The sequence below is a fragment of the Typopeltis vanoorti genome, chromosome 18 (assembly GCF_054136105.1).
Source record: "Typopeltis vanoorti isolate ZY-2024b chromosome 18, IOZ_Tvanoo_1.0, whole genome shotgun sequence".
In the NCBI taxonomy this organism is placed as follows: Eukaryota; Metazoa; Arthropoda; class Arachnida; order Uropygi; family Thelyphonidae; genus Typopeltis; species Typopeltis vanoorti.
Window position 1 is genome coordinate 18,160,922 of NC_143566.1, and position 11,579 is coordinate 18,172,500.

General features: G+C 35.5%; 1 protein-coding gene across 5 annotated transcripts in view; it reads right to left on the reverse strand.

The window, feature by feature from the left end:
• LOC150096516 (polyamine-transporting ATPase 13A3-like) overlaps nt 1–11,579 on the reverse strand; it is a 751,182-nt gene that overhangs the window by 692,515 nt on the left and 47,088 nt on the right. Inside the window, exon 1 of one of the 5 annotated variants that reach the window (XM_090407888.1) lies at nt 9,128–9,144. The exons of the other annotated variants lie outside the window; for them this stretch is intronic. The gene's annotated coding sequence lies outside the window, so the exon portion shown is untranslated. Of the gene's footprint in view, nt 1–9,127; nt 9,145–11,579 lie in introns of those variants that run through there. 5 annotated transcript variants of the gene reach the window in all.

The window sequence follows — 11,579 nt, forward strand, 5'->3', positions numbered from 1 at the left end:
TTGGGTGCTGCAGGCGACGGGGGGGGGGGGCAGAACCCCCTTTCGAGTCATCTGAATTCAAGGAGAACCAGCCTACCAGTCCGGAACGTGGGGGGGGGGGGAAGATCCGCCTTTCGAATTTTCAAAATTAGAGTCATCAGAATTCAAACAACTGCCCTACCACTGCAGAACTCGGGGGGAGCGACGGTGGAGACCCACCCCCTCTTTCGATTCTTCACAATTCAAGTCATCTGAATTCAAGGAGAACCGGCCTACCAGTCCGGAACTCGGGGGGGGGGCGTATGCACCGGGGGGAGGTACCCCTTTTCGAGTCATCAGAATTCAAGAACCGGCCTACCAGTCCGGAACTAGGGGGGCAGGGAGCGCCGTAGACGTCAGGGGGGAAGAGTCCCTCTAGTACAATATAAGAAACTATAGGCTGAAGTCAAAGCATTCCAGAGGTATACGCAGAGAAGATTGCAGTAAATATGTTAAATCATTAGAGCACGATATCACTGGACCACCAAGTTTTAAATTTTTCAGGCAACTACAAACAGAAAGTGACCAATTAAAAAATAATCTGATTTCTAAAAAGGATTGAATAGAACAATAGAAAATATTGTTCTATTTTCGAGTCATCAGAATTCAAGAACCGGCCTACCAGTCCGGAACTCGGGGGGCGGGGAGCGCCGTAGGCGTCAGGGGGGAAGAGTCCCTCTAGTACAATATAAGAAACTATGGGCTGAAGTCAAAGCATTCCAGAGGTATACGCAGAGAAGATTGCAGTAAATATGTTAAATCATTAGAGCACGATATCACTGGACCACAAAGTTTTAAATTTTTCAGGCAACTACAAACAGAAAGTGACCAATTAAAAAATAATCTGATTTCTAAAAAGGATTGAATAGAACAATAGAAAATATTGTGGAATGAAAAACAAGAAATAGAAAACAATGACAAAATTCACAAAACTGATGATAGATATCAATCTACAGGAAGGTAAAGAAGAAATAGTAATGGAAGAATTAGAAAAAATTTCAAAAATCAAGAAATAGAAAAAGCCCGGGCCTAGATGGAATATGTGCTGAGCTCTTTAAATATGCAGATAATAGCTTAAAAGAAAACCTAATTGAACTCTTCAATAATAACTGAAAATATCAAAAGATCCCAAAAGAATGGGAAACTGAAATAATAATAAATATTCATAAAAAAAGGTCCCAAGGACAAATGTGGAAATTACAAAAGGCATTGCTCTTTTAATAACAGCATCTAAACCATATGCAAATATCTTAAAGAATAGACTAATTAAATACACAGAAAATTATTTAGAGGAAGAACAGAGTGGTTTTAGAAGATGGAAAGGGTGCACAGATGTCTCTTTCACAATGCAACAGATCATAGAAAAAAAAATAATAATTTAACCTGTCCACCCACTTTCCTTCTATTTCTTGACTACGAAAACGCGTATGATAACTTGAACATAAATCTACTCTGGGAAATATTACAAGACGATAAAATACCTCCTCAATTAATTAAAGCAATAAAAAGTCTATACAGAGAAATCAAATTTGCAGATGGAACACTATCAGAGCCTATAACAATAAATAAAAGAGTGGGACAAGACTGCGGGGTTTATCCTGAATTCTATTCAATATTTATATAAATAGAATCTTAAAGAATGGAAAAACAACCGTCAAAGATAGTAAACTAACAAATAATATACAGCTAAATACAATACTTTATGCAGATGATCAAATCTTAATTTCAAATTCAGAAGATAAACTCCAAATTGCAACTAACCATCTAAATGAAATAGCAAAAGATTTAAAATTAAAATCTCCGAAACAAAAACTATGGCAATGTGTGGAAACACTATTCAAAAGGTCAAAATTATGCTTAACAATAAAATAATAGAACAAGTTAGGGAATTCAAATACATGTATAGTACTTAGGAAATATAATCTCGCAATTCAATACTGATTCATAATTGGAAGAAAGACTACAAATTTAACAGAATGAATGGCGTAATTAAAAGAAATTTTGGAAAACAAATTACTAAGATTTAATAATATTCCTCTAAAACATCTCCCAAATTTGGAAGTGAAACTTGGATTCTAAAACAAACAAAAAAATAAAAGACAAAGATTGGAAGCAGCACAGATGAAGTTTCTAAGACCTCTCCTGGGACTAGATTAGATTTTTAAAAAAATAATAAAACGATTACATACCAAAAACATCATACAAGAAATAGAATACTAGCAAAATTGGCTACACCATACAGAAAGAATGAATAACAATAGGATTCCTAAACTAGCACGAGAATATAAACCCACAGGAAGATGAGACCATGGACGTCCAAGACTAAGATGGAAAGATCAACCTCATCTACAGAGCAGGAACAGAACATAAAGCCTATACCTAAATTGTTCAGACGACGACAAGTAATAAGTGTGACATTGGTTTGGGTTGACTAGAAAAATGCACGCCTTTAAGATAACTTAAATATGTTCAAGTTGGCAACTTTACTTATATTTGGCGTTTTTTTTTTTTTTTTTTTTTTTGACGTTCAATCATTAAAATTTTCTTTCGATGATAATAATAAATATTCAAATATTCCGAAATACTAAACATAGGCCGAATTTTGATATCAGATTTAATACCGCTTTCCTTCATAATGTGATCCACATAAATAATGAATAACAGCTGCAGGTTCAAATCGAGCAATGGGCATAGATGCTTGATTGTCAGTGAAAAGTGGTGGTGGTGGTGATGGGCGGTAGATGGCATTGGCGTTGATGATGGCTCATTGCAGTTAATTGTAGTGGGTGGATTGAGTGGTGAACGGAGTGTTGTAGACTAGCTGTCCTCCCTCAATGAGTCCTTGGATTCCCTGGAGGTGTCACATAATAATAATAGTGGAGATAATGTGCACCCATGTTGCACACCTGATTTTACTTTATGCCATCTTACTGAATTTCCTTCAATTCTAACTGCTGACTTACAGCTTAAATAGAGACTAAGTATTGCTTGATATAATGTCCCATTTATACCATATAACTCCAGATTTTAGCATTTTGAAGGGCATTCCTCTTGGCATCTTGTCATATGCCTTTTCCACATCAACAAAACTTAAATACAAATCCTTGTTATATACCCAAGATTTCTCAACTCTGTCTTTTAAAGTGAAAATCTGATTCCGACAACCTATTTGGACTGAATCCAGCTTGTTCTTCAACAAACTCCGCTTCCACAATTTTTCTTAGCCGTTTCTCAAGTATACTTGCATAAATCTTACTAAGAACACTCATTACAGAAATACCTCTAATTCTTGCATTGTTTTATTTTCCTTTTTTAGATAGGTACTATGAGAGCCCTGCTCCAATCATCTGGAATTCGACCCTCTGACCAGGCCTTCTGAATTATGCAATGCAGCCACTGTAAAACGTTTATACCTCCAGATTTGAGCATTTCCGGTCCAATTTCATCTACTCTAGCTGTCTTTCCACATTTCAGGTTTTTGATACTTCTACTTCAAGTATGGATATGTATTCCTGACTGCATTCCTGTTGGAGGTTTTCTTCATGCTGACAATGCTTGTTTCATTTAGCAGTCTTTCAAAGTAATGACCCCAGACATCTAAAATATCGCTATCTTCAGTTTTCATGTCTATCAATTGATTCCTTTTACCTTACTTTTTCTCCCATTTCTAAACTTTATCAATAGCCTTCAGAATATTTTGCCACCTTCCTCATATTTTTTGTTTTTACCAGTCTCTCCATTACTTTTTTTTAGCTAGACTTACAGAGTGCATCGCTTTCTTACACATTTCTCTGTATGTCCTAAGAGCACAAATTGACTTACTTACCAGGAACTTTCGATATGCTTTCTTCTTTTCATTCGTGCCTCTTTAACTTCCAGAGTCCACCACCACCATGAAGTTCTGAATTTTTTTATCCTTACCCAACCTCACCACATGCCTCTGGTATGTTTTCAATGTTTTCTTCAGGATTTCCAATTGAATCTCAAAGGTTTGGTTCCTCTTTTCAAATTCTTTCATTTTTATTTCAATGATGTTTATGTATTTGAGTCTACACAGTTAACCTCTGAAAGCTGGCTTGATTAGTTTTAAAACTTTCTTACACACTGTTCTTTTCAATATGAAATTCAATTTAATCGTGCTCAAAACTAAATAGCGATCACTTCCTATTTCAAATCCTAATTTTTATCTATTAGAACGGAATTTCTTTCGACCAGGAAACATATATAAACGTCCTAATGGCTGGGCTATAGCTTTTGCTAGTGGTGAATTAGTAAGATTCCCATTCTATTCTTCAGATTAAGAATCCTAAAAAAATCGAAATTCTTGATGTACTGAAGTAAAACAAGTGAATAAGGTAAAGCATTTTCCTTATTTTGTGAGAGAGGTACATGGAATAAATTACTGAGAACTCACTTTCCGAAGGGCCACTACAACACCTGTAAATTGGTGGAAGTCAAATGAGAACAGTAAAAATCCTCTTTTAACTGTTAATTTCTCACTCATCACTACCTTCTGGGTTACTCCATACACAGAGGGCAGCGATGAGATCTTAATCCATTTTTAATGGATCAAAATCAGAAATATTAATTAGATTATATTACGTCAAGATCCTAAGTGCGAGTTCTCCGGTTGTAAAGACCTGGGTTCGAATCCAGCCTAGGACAACAGAGAACCTTTCTAGGACTTTTCAACTGAAGGTAAGTTAACCATTCTCACACGGAGGTTGAAAAACCCTGTTTTTTCAACCTCCGTTTCAACCACAAAACGCAAACCGGACAGTACAAACGTAGTTGAAGACACGATATGCTGGCCTCATTACCTTAGCTACTTCGGCCGTAAAACCAAAACGAACGAAGCCTGTTACCAGGAGAAGTCTAAGATATGAGCATAGTACAATACCTATCTTAGTTAGCATCGGTGCACACTGAGTCATGCCAGCAAATGTTGGTCGATTGGTAGAGTCTCTATTACTAATCGCTCACGCAAAAAGTTAAGTCTCAGCGCAGTTACTAGTTGGAAGGAGAACAATCGTTCGATGCTGCTGATGACTGGCCATTCTGACAGGGTTAACTTCGGCTTGTAAACTGGAGTATGTCAGACCTGCTCTGTGCCCTCGGGGCACGTGGGGATATGAGAATGGCATACTGAGTTATCTTGTAGTGATATCTCTTCCATTTCTGTCCCATTATCTGTTCCCATTTCACAAGCGATCTCCTCTTTCTGCAAAAGTTCTGCACATTGGAATTCTCGGAAATGACAGACAGGAGCAACACTAGAACAGATATGATCATATCATTTTTATGTGCTTCCCATGAGAGGGTTAAAGCTGTATTATGACAGGTGGGATAGGGAAATTTTTACATTTTTTTTAAATTTATTTTTTTTTTACATAATCCAGATTTTTTTACAAAATGCAGTATTATGACAAGTGGGTCAGGGAAATTTTTAATTTTTTTTAAATTTATTTTTTTACATAATCCACAAAACTGCTCCGCAGACCAAACATGAAACTTCGAGCCACTTCTGATTTCCAATAAGTGAGGCAACGAAATTCATCTCCAGCCTAAAGTTACCATCACAAACGTCCATGGCAGGATTCGAACCCTCAACCTGTTAATTGGAAAGTGGATAGCTACCTACTCGACCAATCAGGCAGTCTACACATCACAGGACAACAAGGAAGAATTCTCAGTCTTCAATTCAGTGTCGAACAAAGAGACAGCCTTCGTACAAATCATGTTGGGCAAGATCGCAAAAAAAAAAACGCATTATTGCCGTGTTGAAATAGCGTGAATTGTAATTTTCGATGTGTCTGAGTTGTGGGATCAAAACAAATTTTAGGGAATCCTGCTTACCTCATTGAATAACTAGATGAAAAAAATATATCGGCAACCAGAATTGAACCTAGAACTTTCTTCTAGAGGTCTAGAGCTATGGAGGCTGGCACCACTCCCAAAGAGCTATGAATATGTAGCACATACCCCCCCCCCCCCCCAATATCAGTAATGAAGTAAAATTGTCATATGTACAATTCAGATCTTCCACTGTAATGTGAAATTACATTTCATTCCTATCCTTGTAATCTACGTAATTCAATCAATTACTACATCAAATCATGTTTGCTGTGTAGTAACACAGATTTCACTCTATACTCAGTTCAATTATATTACTGCCACCTGTTCTAAAGCCTACTTGCCTTTAATATGTATTTTATTTTTAATTATTTTATCAAAATTTTAGAACCAAAAAAAAAAAAAAAAAAAAGAACCTGCAAGTTCTGACAGCAGGCTAATTTCTATGCGACTATTTATTTAGTCGCAGAGAAATTAGTTGATCAACAAACTAAACGAAACCTGTAAAACATATGACATGACAATAAATATACAAAAGAGATGAAAATAGGGAGGAACAGAACTACCATCTCAGCCACCCTAAACGGAGACAAATAGAACAAGTATACAACTTCATATACCTTGGATCAAAACTAACAGAAACAATGGATGAACTCAAAACAATCAAACACAGAATAGCGATAGGATGGACTACCATGGGAAAATTACAGAAAATCTGGAAAACAAACAAGATATCTAAACAAGCCAAAATCAAATTATATGAAGCAATAATTATACCAACAGTCATCAATGGAGCAGAAGCATGGACAGTTAAAAAAAGAGAGGAGAAAAAAAAAAACTGCTGGCATTTGAAATGAAATGTTTAAGAAAAATAAATAGAACAAGTTGGATAGAAAAGAAAACAAATATCACAGTCAGACAAGAACTATTGTATAAAAAGACAATAATAGAAAACAACAACTGAGATGGTTTGGACAAACTATACGCATGGACGCAGACAGACTTCCTAACGTCCTAATCAATACTTTTCCAACTGAAAAAAGAAGATTTGGAAGACCAAGAATTACCTGGCTGAAAGTAATAAAGAACATCTCGGGATGCAGAACATATAAGGAACTTTTTCGAACAGCAAGGAATAGAGAAGACTGGAAGATCCTGCTCAAGAGAAGACTCAACCCGTCTTAGACAGAAGAGAAGATTTATTTAGATTTCCTTTCTTTGGAATTATGACTATTATTTCTTTCCATTGTTGTGGTATCTTTTCGCTTTACTTTACTATAGATTACTCGCAATGTCTTTGTTTTCTTAAGCATTTCATTGCTACATAATCACTACCACATGTTGTTCAATTATTCTTCTTCTCTAATATGTTCGTTTTTTTTTTAAATAGGGGTTATAAAAATTACATTTAGAACATTCACGCCGGGCACCGTACAAATTGTATTGTTCCGTACTCGCCCACAGGGCGGGAAGCAGCCAATTTCTCGTACTTCCGATTGCCATTTGTCGAGCAAGCGACGAATCTATACGCTTATTTTCTAGAGAAACCTCGAGAAAGTTCTACTTGAAACTTGCGAAAGGTTGTCCAGCGTGAACATGTTGGTCGAAATTTATACTAAAAGTAAAAACAGTATGATCGAACAGGAAAAAGCATGTGCCTTCTTCAAAAGAACGAAATTAAAAGACACTTATATAAAGATAAGTTATTCGAAAAACCAACGTTGACGCAGTGACTCAGAAAACCAAAAATTTCGAAGTGGAGAAAGAAAAACAAATGGGAAGGAAGCAATTTTAAAATAAAATTTGAACCGCATTTTGCAGACACTAAATTCCATGAAAAATTAACTATCGCCCAAATCCACGTTGAAGAAAATGTCCTCCACACAAAATAAGCTCGGCTCATTACTGATACGCTACCAACACCTTTTTAAAGGCAATGGCAGTGCTGATAATTATAACACCTGGAAAAATACCCTTCCTGTTCACATCCAAGTAGGGTTCAGAAGACCCATTTCGGCAGGAGAAACTACTACGGCCATGAAGAATAATAAAACAGGTCCTGATAGACAATTTGGTCCAGGTTGACAACTCATTCTCGTCACAGCCAACTTTTTTCTCTACAGGAGATTATCAAGCGAGTTTGTTAGTTGTCAACATTATACTCGTTCCAAAACCAACTCGCTCGATAACGAGAAGTTACAACTGGTAACTTCTCGTTATCGACATTAAAAGATTACTTTCCGTATACCGTAAGATGGGGTTACTTTGTTCACCTTTTCTTACTTTTTTTAATATATATATTAAATTTAATGTACAGAGTATACTGAATGCCTTTATGTTAAACTTCTGTGAAAACGGTTGTTTTATTCCTTCTTTTATTTTTTCAAAAAGTTGGAGCAATGTTTACCCTAGGATGGGGATATACTTTGCACTAACTAGTAAAAGCTACTAATTTAGATGGAATAATGGGAATGGAGCAAAGTAAGACTATTCACAAAATAAGAATATACAACCTTTATTTATTATAACATAAAACAGCATACAAAATTGTTTTTTTTTTAAGACATGGAAATGTAAATATAAAAAATTGAAAAATTTAGGATTCATGTGTAAAAATTAATGCAAAATTATATAGTAAGTATGTATATAGTAAGTTCTAAAAATCAGATACATAAACTGTGGCAAAGAAAGAAAAAAAAATCATTGGAATTAAGAACTTTAGGCTCAGGGATTCCAAATGTTTTCCAATTCTGGGACAGAAAACATGCCTCTGCGATTTATCACTTTTGGGGGGTTTAATAAGACAAATTGTCCTCTAAAGGATAAACTATTTCATCTTTTGGTGTAAGCCATTTCCAGGAATTGACAGATTTCTGCATTGAGCTTATTTTTGTTTCTTCCTTATTTATTTCTGAAATTTTCCCCGGAAAATATTCGCCTTCATACATGAATATAACATACTGCCCAACTGAAGAAACAAAATTTACTTTTTTCTACCTCTTTTAACTTTGTTGAAGAAGTTGCTGTTTCCTCATCATCATCAGATATGGAAGCAAGCTGTTTTTCACAGTAATTTTCGACGTCGTTTTCGGATGAGGCGAATTTACAGGTAAAGCAAAGTATCCCCCAGAAAATTAAAATTTGGCTATGAAGTAAATTAATGTTCTATAAAGTCAAGAAATGTTAATAAAATAAGAAAAAAAAACTTATATTATAAAACTAGAGGAATTAAGGAAAAGAATTATATATGCCTTACCTTACAAAAACGGTAATAAAATTTCTGAGGCAAGCAAATTTTTCTAGTTAACCAAACACACAATTCTGCTATGTTTGCGAATTAGAGCTCCTGTAGAAGATAACATGAGCAGGGAGAGTATGGTACAGCAGTGTTGCCAATACTACTAATACAATACTTGGAGAAAAAAAAAAAGAAAAAAAAATTGCTACATCATTTCAAATAGTAAATAAGTTTCCAGAGCCAATTGAAAACTTTTCGCCAATTGGAGCAAAGTAACTCCATCTTACAATAAGTAGTAACCAACTCAAAACAGGAATAAAAGAAATCATTACAAGCATGTACGCACCAGACCAGTTCTGTTCCTGTTGTATGATCTATTTCATTTGGTGTGTACCAAAACTTCCAATATGGATGTGTAATACATCTAATAGTACCTCCTCGGTCGATTGATTTCTATCTGACCAGCTCAAAATCCAAAAAGGGAACAAGCAAAGCTGTCCTCCAAAGTCCTTGCTGTTTGAATTTGTCCTAACCTTTTCTACAGGGGGGTCAGCATTTCATATACCGGGAGAGGAATAACAATTCCTTCAACCGCAAAAGAAGAAAGTTATTAGCCTATAATAGGTTGACATCTTGAGGGACAATGCTTCCATAGATATATTTTTTAGATTTTTTTTTTCTTCTCTTCGAAAAATTCAGTCTAATCACAGGCCTAATAACCAACACGGACAAGACAAAATCAGAAAATTATTAGAGTGGGAATCTTGATGGGATTATTCTTTTTATGCGACTCCCTCCGGAGAAATGTAAATAAACAAATATATATATATAAAACACTGATGCCACTGTGTGGGCAGATGATTTTTTTTTCTGTTCATATATATATATATACAAGGTCGCCCCTTAATCCTTATTTTTCGTCTAATTGGAAAATAAATCGAAAAAAACCGAACAAAATATAGTCCGAAATATTTCTATTTTGAGTTACTTCGTTGCGAGTGCCGTATCAGTCGCATGATCTCTCTCTTATTAGTGCAATAACACATTTTATAGCACGTCAAGTATGATATAGATAGATACAGGGTGTTCGGGATAAATTTGACAGTTTCGTAAGGAAAAAGAAAATCTTCTTTGTATCTATTAAATTTAATGAATTGACAAAAAAACATTACAGGCAGAGTTAATTACAATACTATCAACAAGATTTACTCAAAATAACCACAATTAGCATCGATCACAGCTTCAATTCTGCTTCGGAACCTCGAACAAGCTGATGCTACAGTCTCCCTGGGAAGGGCCGCAAAAACTGTTTTAATTTTATCCATTAACTGGGCTTTTGTATTACTGGAAGTGCGATTGGTGTCTTTTTCAACTGCGCCGCATACAAAATAATCCATGGGGTTAAGGTCTGGGGAGTTTGGAGGCCAAACATTTGGACTGGTGAAGTCGTAGAAATTTTCAGACAACCATTTTTGACTTTTCCCAGAGGTGTGGCAAGGGGCCGAATCCTGCTGCCATACATACGGCCTACCATTGGCTACCCTTGTTATCCAGGGCTTGACTACAGTTAGCAACTCCACGAACAAAGCCCGAATTCCAATGCCAGGGTTCTTCAACACCTGTTCCTGCAGATTTGCGAGGAATTCTGCTGTACGAACGCAATCAGATCGTCTGCTAGGGATCTTTCTTCTTGCTACATCCTCGTAGTCACCATTGCAAGTCTCTAGTTCATGCCTGATTGTTTTTACTGTATTCAGGGAGCATTGGGCAGCAGTCGTAATATCCTTATTTTGATGGCGGGCACGAATCATCATGATACAAGTTATTCTCTTCCATGATTCAGGTGGGTTCCAGCTATCCATCCTTTCTGACATCTTGTATATGAATGAAGAAGGGTCCAAACTTTTAAATGAAGAGAAGTGTGTGTTAATACATGTAACTTACGGAAAAATATAATTAATTATAAATATGTCAAATTTATCCCGAACACCCTGTATTTAAAATAATTTTAATGAAAATAGAATTCTATGCATTTCATCTATGTTTATTAATATTTCATTCACCAAACTGTACTCTGACTGCATCAAATGGATTTCAAGCGCATCCAAATAGCTATGGTTAGCAATTGCATAATGGCATCGATTATACAAAAACTGACCTACAAGAAATGGACGCTTCATTTATCGGCTGTGGACCTAGTTGTACGCCTTTATATGGTCATCCTACTCTATAGCAATTTCTTGAAAAATGTACAGCAAATTCTAAGTTCTTATTCATTTCAAAATCAATATAATTAATGTAGAAGATATCTAAGAAAGAAATACACATATACATAAAATCAGAAATAAACTTCACATTAAAATATTTTCTAATGAAAAGATGTGACTGTACACATTAAAAATTAGTTAATGTGAACTAATTTTTAATACATGTTATACTCTGTGATATTTTCCTATTTTCGACTTGGTTT